At 59.6% G+C, this 14,138-nt stretch overlaps 1 protein-coding gene across 2 annotated transcripts in view; it reads right to left on the reverse strand.

Moving 5' to 3' along the window:
- Positions 1-12,274: 12,274 nt before the first annotated feature.
- The window catches only part of BUD13 (BUD13 homolog), a 33,906-nt gene continuing 32,042 nt past the window's right edge, over positions 12,275-14,138 (reverse strand). For both annotated transcript variants that reach the window (XR_010073647.1, XR_010073648.1), the window contains exon 16: positions 12,275-13,746. The gene's annotated coding sequence lies outside the window, so the exon portion shown is untranslated. The remainder of the gene's footprint in view (positions 13,747-14,138) is intronic.

Here is a 14,138-nt window from a genome sequence, read left to right on the forward strand (position 1 = left end):
GCCCGACAGCCCCTCCTGCCCCGCGGTTCCCCAGCCTTTGCGCCGAGCTGCCTGCAGAGATCCGCTCCTGTGATTTGTCGTCTTGGGGTCAAACCCTTCACCGCGTATGCTGCGGGCGATGCCAGAAGTTCAGGGAGGCAGAAGAACGGTCCGAGATGGGAAGCCACTGCCGCCCGGCTTCAGCCAGCGTCTCGCCCAACCGCGGCTGCGTGTTTCTCGGTGTGGGTTTAGCCACCACCAGCAGTAAGCGAATACACGCCGAAGGTAGCTGCTCTCCTAAGCCAGGCTTCGCCTTTCGAGAGGCGGCTGGCGAGAGGAGCGAGCCCGGCCTGGCCCCCTTCGCCCCAGTAATTTAACGGAGAGCCGTAAGGGATCCAGCCCACGGGAGGCAATTCCCCCGCGGGAACCATCACAGCGGCAGCGTTAGGCACTGCCACCCCACCCGAATTTAAGAGCCGAGCCGGATCCCACAGGCACCCAACGCAGAGCCCAGTGCCCCAGGCAGACCCAGCACTTGCTCCGCCGCGTCGCCCCGTCTCCTCTCCCCCGGGATTACCGCAGGAGCCGGCACCCAGGGCAAAAGCTGCCAGGGATAAACACAAACTCCTTTCTTCAAAGCCTCAAGCGGCTTTTCCAGCCGGGGCTAAACCTCCGGCATCAATAGCCGCTAAACACATCATCATCCACACTTAAAAGAATCAACGGCAGCCTTCATTAGGGCACCCAGGCAGGGGCCGGGGCTTTGCTTTTGTGCTTTTCTGGGTTTAATGGGTTAGTTATGGCACTTCCAAAATGAATGAACTCCCAGCCCAAAACCCCCAGCTCAATTGTCAGTTATTGCTGGCAGTTTATCAGCATTAACTGATTAGGCTCAGGATGATGGATTCCCCTGCCTGCGACTGGTGCGCGGCAGAGGAAAAGCCTCCGTTCCCTCGGTTTTCTCTGTCACCGAGCAGTAATTGCCATCTCTAATTCTCCCCAGCCGCTCCCCACACTGCAACCTCCAGCAGCAGCTTTTGTTTTCATCCCCTCGCAATCACAGAGAAATAATAATAATAAAATAAAATTCAAATGAGAGGGAGGCTCACAGCCCCAGCAGAATTTAATTGATGATCATTACACTTTGGAATCTAAACACTTTTAATTTCATTGTGTTTCACCGAGATGAATTATGAAATTACGGCTGGCCAATTATAGGTCGTGCCTCTGCTTTGTGCGCCTTTCAATTCCTCCCTCCCCTCCGCACACCCGGCTCTTCCCTTTGAGGGAGGAACTGGTAGAAAAGGGGAAATGCTGCCCTTTCCTTTATGATCCCTGGAACATCTTCCGCCCACTGGGGAAAGGCAGAAGAGGGGAAGAAAAGGAGGGCCGGGGAGTTTAATCGATTGGTTCCCAGCAGTAACTGGGGACCGGGGCTCCCGACAGCAGCCTCCACCCCCAGGGTGGCTGTGCTGGGGTTCACCCTGCTGTTTGGGGGCCACCCCGGGCAAGGAGCAGTCCAGGGATGGCAGCTCCGGCTTCTGCATCCCAGAGGATGCCAGCTCCGGCCTCTGCATCCCAGCAATGGCAGACACCTGGGTCCGGTCTTGCAGGAACCTCGCAGACAGCCTTTAAGGGGCTGTCACAGATAGAGATTTGGAGAATTGAGACCACCGTTTAAGGGCAATGACACGAGAGCACCACGCGCCCAGACCACGGGGCCACTGCCCTCCCCGGGGGCCAAGACATCGGGGTCCGGGCACCCCGTCAGAGCTCGCCCAGCACCAGCCTTCCCCGCAGCCGTTTGACTCCAAACAGGCTGGGAACCCATTTGACACAGCCCGACAGATGTAAGGTACATCCTTCCTGTAATCTCATTAAGGAAACTTTAAGGGAGCCTGTTCCTCAGGGCTCTAATAAAGGTTTCATGCATTAAATTCCTCCTTGTTTTGTTTCATTTGCTGCGAGGATTTTACTCTAAGTGGAGCTTCGCCTGCTAGGAAGAGGAGAGATTTAAAGCTGTTCACGATGCTACGCACAGACTCGCAAGTCTCTCCCACGCTGTCTGGTCCACTTAGGAGTTTACATCTCCTTCTCCGGCACTGCCGGGGCTGGCTGAGCCCCAGCATCCCCACTACGCCCAGTCCGGGAAGGACGCTGGCAGCCCAGCACACAGCAGCATCCGTGGGGGAGCTGATCAAGGCGGGCAAACTCATCCCACGCATGGGCAAAACGCTGCCCCCCGTCCCGTACCGCCAAAAGCGTGGTGCGACGGGACAGCTAACTCAGAAAATAAAAATAAATAGCGGTTGACAACCGCTGCAGCGCAACCGGCCTCTGAGGGGGCTGGCAGCGACTGCGCCGCTGGAACCATCACAAACTCCTCTCCTCTGCCTTCCAGGGGCATTTATTACAGAGCTGCCTTCCTCCGTTTTGTTTTGGTTTTGTTTTTTTTTTTCCTAGGGCCGAGCGGGGAAAATAAAGCCCTTTGCAAAACGTCACTTGAAGAAAAATACATGCCACCACCAGAGCCTCACAAAATAAATAAATAAGTGAAAAGTGATAAATTTTGCCTGTCTTAAAAAGACAGACCAGCATTGCTTATCAGCCACGATTTGACCAGATAGCTGCTTCAGAAAACAGACGCTGGTCTTTTTGTAATAAATGAAAGCAATAAAGCCAAAGTGCCTCCTCTGAGCTATAATTAAGCACCGCCGCGCCGGCGGGGGCCGTTCCCCCAGCGCGGGGGCTGCGGTGCCGGGAGCCCCCCGGGACGGGGTGCAGGGGGACCGGTGCCTCTCGGGCGCTGCCCCTCCTGGCCCCGGAGGATGCTGCTGTGCCAAAGCCAACCCAGGAAGCCATTGCCGCCTGCGAAAGCTGCTCCTGCCACCGCCCGAGGCCTCGGCGAAGCGCAGGAGGGAGCCCAGGGCCGCTCGCCTCCCCGATACACGGCCCCAGAGCTGCTTTTCCTTAAAGAGGTGTCTATTTAGCACAATTTCCATCACAGGCGGCTGCTTTGCATTTCTCCTGGCTTTATTAAAACTGATTTTCTATTTGCACTATACAAGCTGATCTGATTACATTTCCATTTCTCCTCTGAAGAGAAGGGTCTCTCTCTCCCAAGACAAAATGGAGATCAGGCTCGGCCCCCCCTCCCCGCCTCCTCTCAAGGGCTCTTCTGCCAGGGGACGGGGGATGAGGACCGGCTTCCAGAGTCGGAGCCGTGAGGAGCTCTGCTCTGCAGCATCCCGCATCCGTTTCCATGGGGACAGGGAGGCAGCGATTCCGCAGGCCTGATCCTGCTCTCGCCTGTATAAATATCAGCCGGGAGCCATTTCGGCAGAGGATTTGCCTTGCAGAGCGATCGGGAGCCCGCTGGGAGCCCTGCAGTAAGCCGTGGGATGGATGCCTTCCCCCGGCGCGGTCCCCTTCGGGCTGGCAGCAGGAGCATCTCCGCACCCATGGGCTTGCCCACCCCGGGAAGCAGCCAGGCCACCACCAGCCTTCCTGCACGCAGGCTTCTCCTCCCTGCTTCTTCCTGCTCTCCACCCTCACCGGACTTCTTCTGAAGTCGCCCAAGGGGGTAGGCAGGTCTGGCGTCAGCGGGCAAACACACCCGTAAAGCAGGTGCTGATAAATAGGTCAGCAATCCATCCATCAGCAGGGCTCGCCGAGGCTTGGCCAGGCCGTCACGCAGCACTACGGATTAAATGGAGAGACTCGGCCAAACTCCCGGCTCCTGCCGGCTGCTGGCGAGAGGACGGGCCAGCGGCCAGGGCTGGGACAGGCGCATCCACGGCTGGGAACAGCCATCACGTCCCCGCGACTTCCAACCCCCCTAACGGGGATTCTGTGATCCAAAAGCGATGAAAAGTTCTCATTTTGGATTTTTTTTTTTTTATATTTTGCCTTTAATTAGGAAGCATGCATTAACGTCCCTGCCCTGCACAAGGCTTGATAGCTTCTCCCCATCTTCCCCTCTTGCTCCATCGCCAACCTGGTGGGAAACCGTCACCGGGAAGACGCTTTGAAGTACCAACTTTATTAAGATTGATTCCGCCTGCCTCCAGTTTTGACAAGTCCAAAGCACACACACGGGGCCACGGGGAGATTTGGTAATAATTACCATCTTTAATTACTACTAAAACATCAATTGCTCTTGTTCAATTAGTATCACAGATCCAGGCATGGCGAATTCCGTAGCACAAAATAAGCTGAAAATTGATTTCTGAACACTTAATGCAGATCTGAAATAGCTAACCTGATAAGGGGCAATGGCAGAACAAGCTCACCGTCAGGGAGGGATCGCGTGCTGATGTAATTGCTTCGGCGGAAGATTAATAACTTGTATACTTACATCTTGTACATCAAGTAGGAGTTACTCATTAGGGGGGGCGCGAGGAAGGGGAGAACACGCTAACAAGGACAGAGGCAATTAGAGAAGAAATCGTGGCAGAAGCGCTGGCGGCCCGTCACCGTGTGAGCCATGCCATGGCAGCAGGGATGAGCCGTGGCTCCCCCGCCCGCCGGCGGGACGCCACCCCCACGGTGCCGCACGCTCCAGACCTCCCCCCCGGCTCCTGGCCCCCACATTACTCCCCCAGCACAAGCATCTGCTTCTGAGAAAAGCGCTGAAAACCCTGGCAGGATCCGCGGTGAGAGCGCCCGGTCCCCCGCCACGATTTCTTTTACTCTATAAAAGAGAGGGAACAGCATTCCCCCCTTTTTCTGCAGGGAATTGCTGCCTCCCACAGATGCTCACTGCCTGAAGCCCAGCCAGGCAGCCCTCCGGAGCACGCCACGGCATAATTAAAAATTCACATTTACACCAGAACATTTCAAAACTTCACTCAAGTACCAAGGATTCGCGAAGGGCCAGCGTTTCCCTCCCAGCCGCCCCCCGGGAGCTGGGGCTGGCGAGGAGGCATCTCCTGCCCCCGCAGCCTGGAAGACGCCTGGCTCTACGACACGTCGCAGCCCCGTGTCCCCGCGCCCGTCCTCACCCCCGGCACGGCCAGTCTGCCCAGTAGCTTGGCCGAGCCTGAATTCCCAGCGAGGAAGAGGAGAAGGGGCCGGTTTCCTCACCTCCGCCCCACCGCCCCCAGCACCTCGATGGAGGCAGCTAATTGCCGTGGCGACGGGCAGAGGCATTTGCATAATGAAGCGTGGAAGGGGTGTTTGGCTCATGTATTTTTTAGAAGGTTTATCTTTGATTTTATTTAGCTTAAGGAGGGCATGTCACTCAAAGCCGGCCGGTCATTTATAAAAACATTTCAATTGTGCCTGCGCGAAGCTGTCTCCAGGCCTAAGTGGCTTCTCCGACCGGCCCCGAATACTAATGGCCACGGCAGCAGGACACGGGAGGGACGGAGCCCGCTGCCACTCCGCGGGCCAGCCAGGCTCCCGGCTGCTACGCTCACGCACGGTTTCAAGCGGAAAAAAATCTCTACCTTTCCACCGTGTAAGTAGCAGTTTTCTCTCTGTAGCCTCCTGAGCACCATTTCTGCCACGGCAATATCAAGATTAACGTATCGACTGCCTGCCATAAGCCCACGGGCAGTGGGTTTCTGAAGAAAGCTTTAAGGCTGCTCGTGGGTTCCTTATGCAATTTAGAGATAGGCTGCCTTTGTTTTAAACAATGGGAAAACGAACCGAGCCAGCTTGGCCCCCTCCAGCCTGTCCCACATGCGCCCAACGCCCTGGCACGCACCCGGGGAAGGTGACAAAACCCCACGGTGTCCCCAGGACCCTCTCCCACCAGGCACCCTCACCCTCCGCCGAGACCCACTGGGCTGCCGGGCAGGAGCCGACTGGGACCCAGCACAGCATCTCTACCCAGCCGGTGGAGATCCCTGGAGATGCAGGTCTCTAGATGGCACCCATCTCTGCCCAGCTGTGCCTTCAGCAACAGAGCCCTGCAGCAACCCGTCTTGGGTAGCGTCACGGATGGAGCGATGCACTTCACTCCGAGAGAAGCAGCAATACATTTCCTGGTATAAGACAGGGGTTTAACCAAGTTTGACGGTAAACGTGACAGTGTTTTACAAGATTCCACGGCAAGGCACAGGGGGCTGTTCCCTGCCCAGAGACAGAGTCAGACAGAACTGCCAGGGAGACCCTCCCGTTGAGTCACGAGGTTCAGAAGGGACCCCCTTGCTTTCTAAACTCCTTCTCGGAGAGGAGTCTAGGGGCGGCTGGATCCAACCCTAGTCCCAGACTCGGTCAACGGTTTATGGCTAAAGGATTACATGTGCGCAACCGACCCTCGACAGCGCTCGGCTGGGATTTCGGAGTTTAGCACGCTGTTAGTCACTTCCCGAGGGTCTGTCGCGGGAAGGAATCTCCGACTCCCGAGACGCAAACCTCGAGCGACGTCCCAGCTCCAGGGGAGGTCCTGGCGTGCAGCCGCTGCCGTGCGGGAGAGCTCAACGGGCCGGTCCCTGCTGGTGGGGGTGAGACGATTGACCTGCGGTCATATCGGCACGTTGACCACAGCCCCAGCATTGCTCAAGTTCACCCTCCGCTGTTGTGCTGTTCTCCGTCTCCCCAAAACCCCATTGAGGGGGGTGCAGCCATCACGACTACCCGCACCCACGGGGACCACCACGGGGGGGTTACGGGAGATGGAGGTCAGGCTGGTGCCTGGGGACAGGAGCACCCTGGCACAGGGAGGATTGGCCAACGTCTTCCCAAAAACTACTTGTGACCCAGCGCCTCCCAGAACCAAAGACAAGGTTTTCTCTCTCCAAACCCTTGTGCGAAACGACAGGCAAGCGACTGGAAAGACACGACGAGGGAGCAGCTGCCTGTTTCCTCGCCATATTTTCTCCTCGCTTTCATCTGCTCTTCCTTCCATCTTCCCTCCCGCACTGCTTCACCTCCCACACCTCCCCACAGCTTAAAAGAAGCTTGGCGAAAGCACTGAAAGCCAGAGATTCAGCACGTGCCTTCATCTGTGCCACAGGCGGCTGGAGAGAGCCTTCTGCCTTCTCCTCGCTCCCGCACAACACAGCCCTTCTTTTTCCTGCCGCGCTCCCTGCAAACCTCTCGCAGCAGCCCTCCGCTGAAACTCTGAGGAAGTTTCATGGCACCGTGCTCCTCGCCAGCGTCCCGAGGCAGCCCCCGCTGCAGGACGGCAGCGCGTGCCCACGAGGGAGCAGAGACCCGTGTGTGGCTCCCCACTGCTCCAGCCCTGACGCAGGCAACAGCTGGTGCAGCCCCACAGCACCGGAGGCTGTTTAAACGCACGAACGCGGCACAGGGCGTTTATCAACTTGGAACTCAACGGAGTCACTTCGCAGCACGAAGAACAGCAGCCCAGGCTCAGCGCCCCACTTCCCCATTGCGAAAATACACATTTTCCTCATTCCACAAAACCCCCCTGTGCCGGGACACAACTTGCCTGGGGTTCCCACGGCCGGAGAGCGTCTCCTCCTATTGTCAGCAGCCACATGAGCCAGCCCCACCCAGCCTGGGGCCACCTCTATTTGAAGGCTCTTGATTTGCCCAATTACCCCGCAGCAGCCCTGGGTGCTAACGAGCAAACGGGCTCAGGTGGGCAGCAGGGCTGGCTCTCACCTGAGGGCTTCACCAACGGGCGCAGCAACGTTGGAGAGAGGGCTCCGAACTACTTCGCACGTGCGCAGCCACTCATTACTGTTATTGCTGTGACATTATTAATTTCCCCACCTCTCATCTGCAGCTTTTCACTCGCTTCATTCCAACCTGCTTTAGCGCTGGGAGATGGAAATTAAACGCGGGCATTTATCCCGGAGCCACGCAGCCCTTTCCCTCCTCCTCCCCGCTCCATGGCGCCCGGTCCCCATGTGCCAGGGGCTCCCAGTGCTCCCAGTCCGGGTCGGAGCTGGCAGAGCATGTGCACAGCCACTCATTACTGTTATTACTCTGGTTCTGGTTCACCCCCATAAATCGGGGCTCCGGTTTGCCCCCGTAAATGGGGGTTTTGCTAACAGCAGCAGCACAGCGTGGGGAAGCGTCCCCGTCCTCCGCACGGAGCTGGCGCACGCACAAGCGTGCACGGGGCAGCAGCCAAGCAGGGAAAAGGATACAGCGGCTGAGATATATTTGTTGGGAGTCATTAGCTACTCTCTGCGATCAATCTATTACCATAAACTTAAGCTTCCATATTCTTTCATTTTAAATGAATTTTCACATCGTATTTCCAAATGAGCTCTGCCTCCAGTCAGCTCCCATTTATCTAATAACGCTATGCAAATATTTTGTTATATTTCAATGAAATATGTCGAAAACTATTACCCAGCGCATTATCTCAGCATCAGCAGGGAGGCTCCGGTCCCTGCCACCGGCAGCCTGTCACTCATCCCGCCCCGAGCCAAGGGAGGATGAGGAGCCCCCACCCCGCTGCCACCCGGCGTGAAGGTCACCCGAGGCTGGCAGCGCTGTCCCGGGGTGGCGGGGGGGTCGCAGAGGGGGGCAAACCACCGGCAGTGCCGTGAAGCAGGGCTGGGACGTGCCGGAGGGGGCTGCTCTCCCGGCTGTGCCCGAACTCCGGCAGCTCCATGGGGCGGCAGCAGCCCCCTCGGACCCGACCCACAGCGTATTGCCCAGGCTGGTTTTGCTGGGCAAGAAGGGACATCGAAATGGCACCCTGGGGTGCATGGCCGCTCAGTGGGAATGGCATTGCCAGCCCCCCCCCGGCCGGGGGCTCACCTGCAGCAGCCCCCCTTTGCTTCGGCCGCAGCGGGCGCATCAGACACGTAGAAGCGCGGCGGAGACCCACCTGATCCCCTTTCCCTTGCGCCACCCCTCCTCATGCGGGTCCTACCAGCCAGGACAGCTTCGTGGACGGGGGTCGATGTATTGATTACAGACCCTAAGCTCCATCAGCCTCCCTGGCCCCCAGACCCCCTCTCCCCCCGCGGCAGTGCTGTGCGGGGAGTAACTCCCACCGGCACGTGCGCGAGCGGCTCTTCGCACCGCAGGGCCCTGCAGCCACGCGAGGACGGCTTCGCCAGAGCCGGGCGCCCGGCACAGAGGCAGAGGCGGCTCCTCGGGGGGCACACGGTGCCGCTGCCCCCCGGCCCCCGCTGCTGCGTTCCCCATGCCGGGTCAGCGCCGCCCGCGGGGGCTGCCTCCATCTCCGTCCGCAGGGAGGGAGGAATCCTGCCTGGCTTGGAGCCTTCTCCTCGTTCCTCCGACGGGAGCCCTCTCCGCAGGGGCCGCGGGGCTCCGGCCATCGGGCTCTCAGCCAGGGTGGACCGCGTTTTATTCGGTAGCCCCCGCGCTGGGCTGGGATGGCAAGTTGCTTTTTTCCCTTCCTGCCCCAAGCACCGATTTGTGGGAGTGGGGCACGGTCCGGGAGCAACGCGCTTGTCTCTCGCAAGCCACAGGGCTGAGAAATGGCAGTAAATAACCTGCCTTTGACTTCCAGCAGGCACTGCTGTGGTACCGGTGCTGTATGGCTTCGGTTCTCCTCCCTCCCCTCGACTTGTTATTGCCAAAGGACATGATGTGTCATCCCCCCCGGCCCCCTCTCCTGATCTCAGAACCTGGCTTTATAGATTTTTTTTTTTTAAAAGCACTTTTGTAATTTTAATTGGTATTCTGCAAACTCAGGGCCTTCCCTAAGGAGCTAGGATGTTTGTCTTCAAAAAGCCTTTTTTTCTCTTCCCGACAAATTTTTGAAAGTGCAAATTTTTTAAAGCACGAATTTTCCTGGCACAGATGAATGAGCTGCCATGTGCCCCCGTGCCACCCTCCCGCAGCCCAGGCCGCGTCCCCCGGGTCCCATGGGGAGAGGAGAAGCAGCGGGGCGATGCGGCACCCCTCCCGGCAGCGACACCCCCGCCCCGCGCCCTCCCCTGCCCGGGGAGCGGGGTGCGGGCCCCAGCCCCGCCACTGCCCCGCGAGCGGCCGCAGCATCCCCCCGCTCGCGCTCCCCTGCACTGCCGCCAGATGAAATAACTGCGACTCCCTTTTTATTTTCCATCTGACAGTAACGTATTGCAAACGCAGCCGGTTTTGACATCCTAATATCCAGGCTTGTATCCCTTGGGACAAACACGTCATCCGTTATCTGAGCAAGCGATTTGTGCCGGGACAGTGGGGAGCAGGCAAACGGAGCAGACGGAGCATCGCGCGGGGGCTGCCGAGGGCTGGCCAGCAACCCGTCCTCACCCTGCCAGGGAAGGACGTCCCTGTGCCCCGAGCGTGGGGTTAAACGGCTTTTATCGCCGGCGCCGCTGGTCGCATCCTTGCCAGGGTGAAGAGGGCAAGGCTGAGAGGCCGGCGGGTGCAGGCGCGGTGATCGGCAGGGTGATGGCATGGCTGCGATTAGCAGGGTGGTGGCATGGCTCCGGCTTTTCTCCTGCCTCCAGCTCTGCCCGGCTGCCTTTTATCCGCCAGGGGAAGTGGCCGGCACATTCGGGGTGCCCATGCAGAGCCCCGCGACGGCGAGCCCACGTCACGTGCCCCAGCGTCACCTCGTCCGGCCGCCCGAGGGACTGCGCTCGCATTTCACGGGGCTCAGTGCCGGCAGCGTGGCCGTCTCATCAACACGGCAACAAAGCGCCTGTCACCAGGCTCATTTTGTCAGGCAGGATCTCAAATGGCTAATTTCCTTGTAGTAATGAGTAAATTAGCGGAATCTCTGATATGTTTTTGAGGCACTTATACTAATAAAAGGCGGAGCGGTGGCTAAATCCGTTGTGAAGCCTTGTGACCCCTGGCGTTAGAGGCGTGGGAAAACGGTGGGCAGGGGAGCTGGGAAAGCAGCGGTATCCCTCTGCCAGCTCCGACGGAGCCTGCTTGGAGCGGGGAGCCTCCAGGAGAGGATGGCTCGTAAGCGGTCCCGCCTGCACCACCCCAGGCTGCACCCGGGGACGTGCAGCGGCGTTTCCTTGCGTTACCTGTGAGGACGTGCTCAGCCCGCCTGTCCCGCTCACCGTCCCCGGGAAAAGGATGGAGGCGCCGAGTTTGAACTCCTGCGTGGGGAGTTTGGGCTGCAGCCAGGGAGCGAGAGGTGGCGTGGCAGGGTGCTGCGGCCCCGCAGCTCTCGGCAGCGGCGGTTGAGCACAAGGCGCTGCCTTCAGGAAGGCACCGACCTGCCCGTTCTGTCCCCGATTGCTGGGAATTTTTCCCGTGGCTTTTCCTGTCCGCCTTTCTTTTTAGACCTTCATGCCGGCTCTATGCGCTCGCCATTGCTTCCCATGAAAAGGTTCACGCGGCTTAGGCTATATCAGAAAATCCATGGATTATTTTGCTGTATGTTTGAGGAATAAAAGTGGCGGAGCTTCACCAGCAATCCCTTGAGCAAGCAAGATGCAACGGTGGCTGGTGGCTGAGAGCAGAGCGAATGCAGGCTTTCTTATTTCTCTTCCCAACACCGCTCTCCTGCTCTTGCTCCGCTGAGAAAATTGATTGCTGGATGTTATTTAATCAAAGGCAGGAGCCGATTCCCGACTATCCGCCCTCCCGCCGCATCTGGCAGCCGAGCTCCCGCCGGCTCCAATCCAGGTCTCCCTGCGGTGGGGACGCACCCTCCCCGCTCCGGCTCCCACACCCCCCGGACCACCCGCACCCCCGGCCCCGCTCCCCCGTCCTGCTGGGCAATGCCGGGCACGACGAGGCCTGGCTCCGTTAGCTCCGCACAAAACGGCTTTTTTTACGGAAAGGGTGGCCTGCTCGGGGTGATGGATGGAGCTGTGGCAGCCGGGAGGGGCAGGAGCCGCAGGGCAGCAGCGGGACTGGGCTGCCGCCGGGGGACCCAGCAGGGACGTGGGAAACGGGTGGGCAAAGGGCTCCGCGGGCAGCTTACCCCGCACCGGCCCCGGGGAGAGAGGCGGGTTGGAGCACGCCAGCCCCGTGTTCCCCGCTTCGCTCTCTTCATCGGCTTCTTGCTCCTCCACTGGGAAGGAGGAGATCCGTCGCCGCGGCTGCTCCCAAGCCCCGGCTCCCAGCCAGGCCAGGCTGCGGCGGGCGGACGGTGCCCCGGCAGCCTCCCGGAGCTGCACGGCATCCTCAGCCCGGCTCCTCGCGGGGGACACCGGGGCTGGGACCACGGCCTCGGCCTCGAACCCGACTACGGGCCCTCCCGGCCCGCGCCGCCTCGCCCTTCCCAACCCGCCGCTGGCTTCGGGGAGGGGGGCGTTCACAAGCCGCTTGGCGTTAAACTCCGTGAGGTAGGAAGCGAGAGGCTCGGTGCCCATGAATATTCTGGAGGAGGAGATGGATTAGTGTCTGAGACGCATCTGAAGGGATTTGCGAGGGAATTATTTATGGTGGTAACAAGTAAGCACTCATTTAGCTTATATTATACATTATACAAACAAGGCGTCGAGCTCTGGAAGTTAAGGCAGTAATGCCACTCTAAATTAAATTCATCAGTGCCTTAATTAACATCTATATTTAGTTCTTAATTAAGGGGAGTGGAGCTGGGGGGTTAGACGCTGCGCGGGGAGCGATCCCGTGCAGCTCGATGGGTTGGGGGAGCCGCTTCCCGCGATGCCCCAGGGAAGTTTGGGAGGAAAAAGTGAACTTGGCAACAACGGGAATAGGGAAGCAGCCGGGGCCGCGGCTTTCTTCTCCTGCCCCCCGCCCCCAGCCCGCACCCGCTTAATCGGTGGCTACAGCATGCGGCTTTGATCCCAGAAACCAAACCCCCGTCTGATGGGTGACTCGATGTTATGCTAATCCGGGTTGATTGAGCTGAGATAATTACGCTTCATCCAGGTTTCCTGGGAGTTTGGAATAAATATTGATGCACAGCTGTCCCCCCGCTCAGGTACGTCGAGTGGAAAGCTCTTCCCCAGCTCCGGGCTTGCCCTGAGCCCGCCGACGGGCTGGGACCAGGACCGGTGGCGGGCGGGGGACACTGGTGGCCCTCCTGGTGCGGGAATCGAGTCCAAGCTCCCCCCGAGCGCCAGGCCAGGGGCTCGTGGGCTGCCACCGGCTCCGAAGGGGCACGGCACCTGGCCGTGGGACCCTGCCCGCCGTGAAAAACCTTCATGGGGAGGCTTGGCAGGGCCGCTCCTGCCCGGGATGCTGCGGCAGCGGCGTGGGAGCCCCCGCTCCGCGCCCCCAGGGCTGGCAGGGGGCGAGGGGCGGCTGCAGCCGGGACCCCCCGGCAAGGGGCCGCCTGAGCCAACTCGGGGGCGAAAGGGATGCGAGAAAACAAGCTAATCAAATTATACATTCCTAAGAAGCATTTATAAGCCGTGTGCATTCTTTAATCTTAATTAGAAATCTTAGCAGCTCCTGCCGACTCTGTAATCAACGTTTGCGCGCGGCTGACCCCCACCGCGCTAACCTTGAGCGTCTCGAGCAGGTATTTGATGAGGGAGCTGGGGAGAGAGCCGGCTGCGCCGCGCTCCTTGTGGCGGGGAAGCCCGGGGGCACGGAGCCCCACGTCAGCGCCCAGCACCGGGGCGATGACGAGCGTTACGGCTGCGCTCTAATTCAACAGCCCGCGCTGACAATTCCAGGAGCCCCTAATAATCTCCCTCATTTGGCTCCACAGCATCCCTATTTGCAAATAAACATGATTTCCTTGCGCTCCCCGCGAGGGCAGGTGGCCAGGGGGTGCTGCCGGCTCGGGGGGCAGCGCTGGCATCGGGAAAACCATCCTGGATGGAGATTCCTGGCGGCGGCAGGGCAGGAGGTGGCGGTGCAGGAGAAGCCCTTCCCGGTGCTGGGGTGAAGCCGCAAGAGCGTCCCATCGCCGGGGCCAGACGCCGTAGTGCGCGTGGGGGGTGCCGTCCTCGCCCGCCTGGCACAGCGGAGTTCCCACTGGAAGAAAACAATCCAACGTGAGCCAAGAGCCCGCGGCCCTCGGGGAATCGCTGCCCCCTGCGCACGAACGACATGCTGTACACAGGCCCTCTGCAAACACCGCCGGCTGCGGAATTATTAACGGGCAGCCTGCGCCGCCTCTTCATTAGCGCCGAGGACAAACAGAAAGCTGTTTGCCGACCGCCGATTCCAGCTCCAGCTAAGCAAATTTGGAGAGCGATGGGCAAACAGGCAGCGGGCTGCCTGGCCGGACCCAGGCTGCGCAAGGCGCCGGGCTCGGCAGCGTCCCCCCGCCATGAGGCAGAGCGTTATGGGGCGCTTCGTTTTTTCCGCTAAGCTGACGCAAAGGATGCCTTTGGCGGGGGGGCAGGAGGAGCTGCAGAGACCCC

The sequence above is a fragment of the Chroicocephalus ridibundus genome, chromosome 18, assembly GCF_963924245.1.
Source record: "Chroicocephalus ridibundus chromosome 18, bChrRid1.1, whole genome shotgun sequence".
NCBI classification, from domain to species: domain Eukaryota; kingdom Metazoa; phylum Chordata; class Aves; order Charadriiformes; family Laridae; genus Chroicocephalus; species Chroicocephalus ridibundus.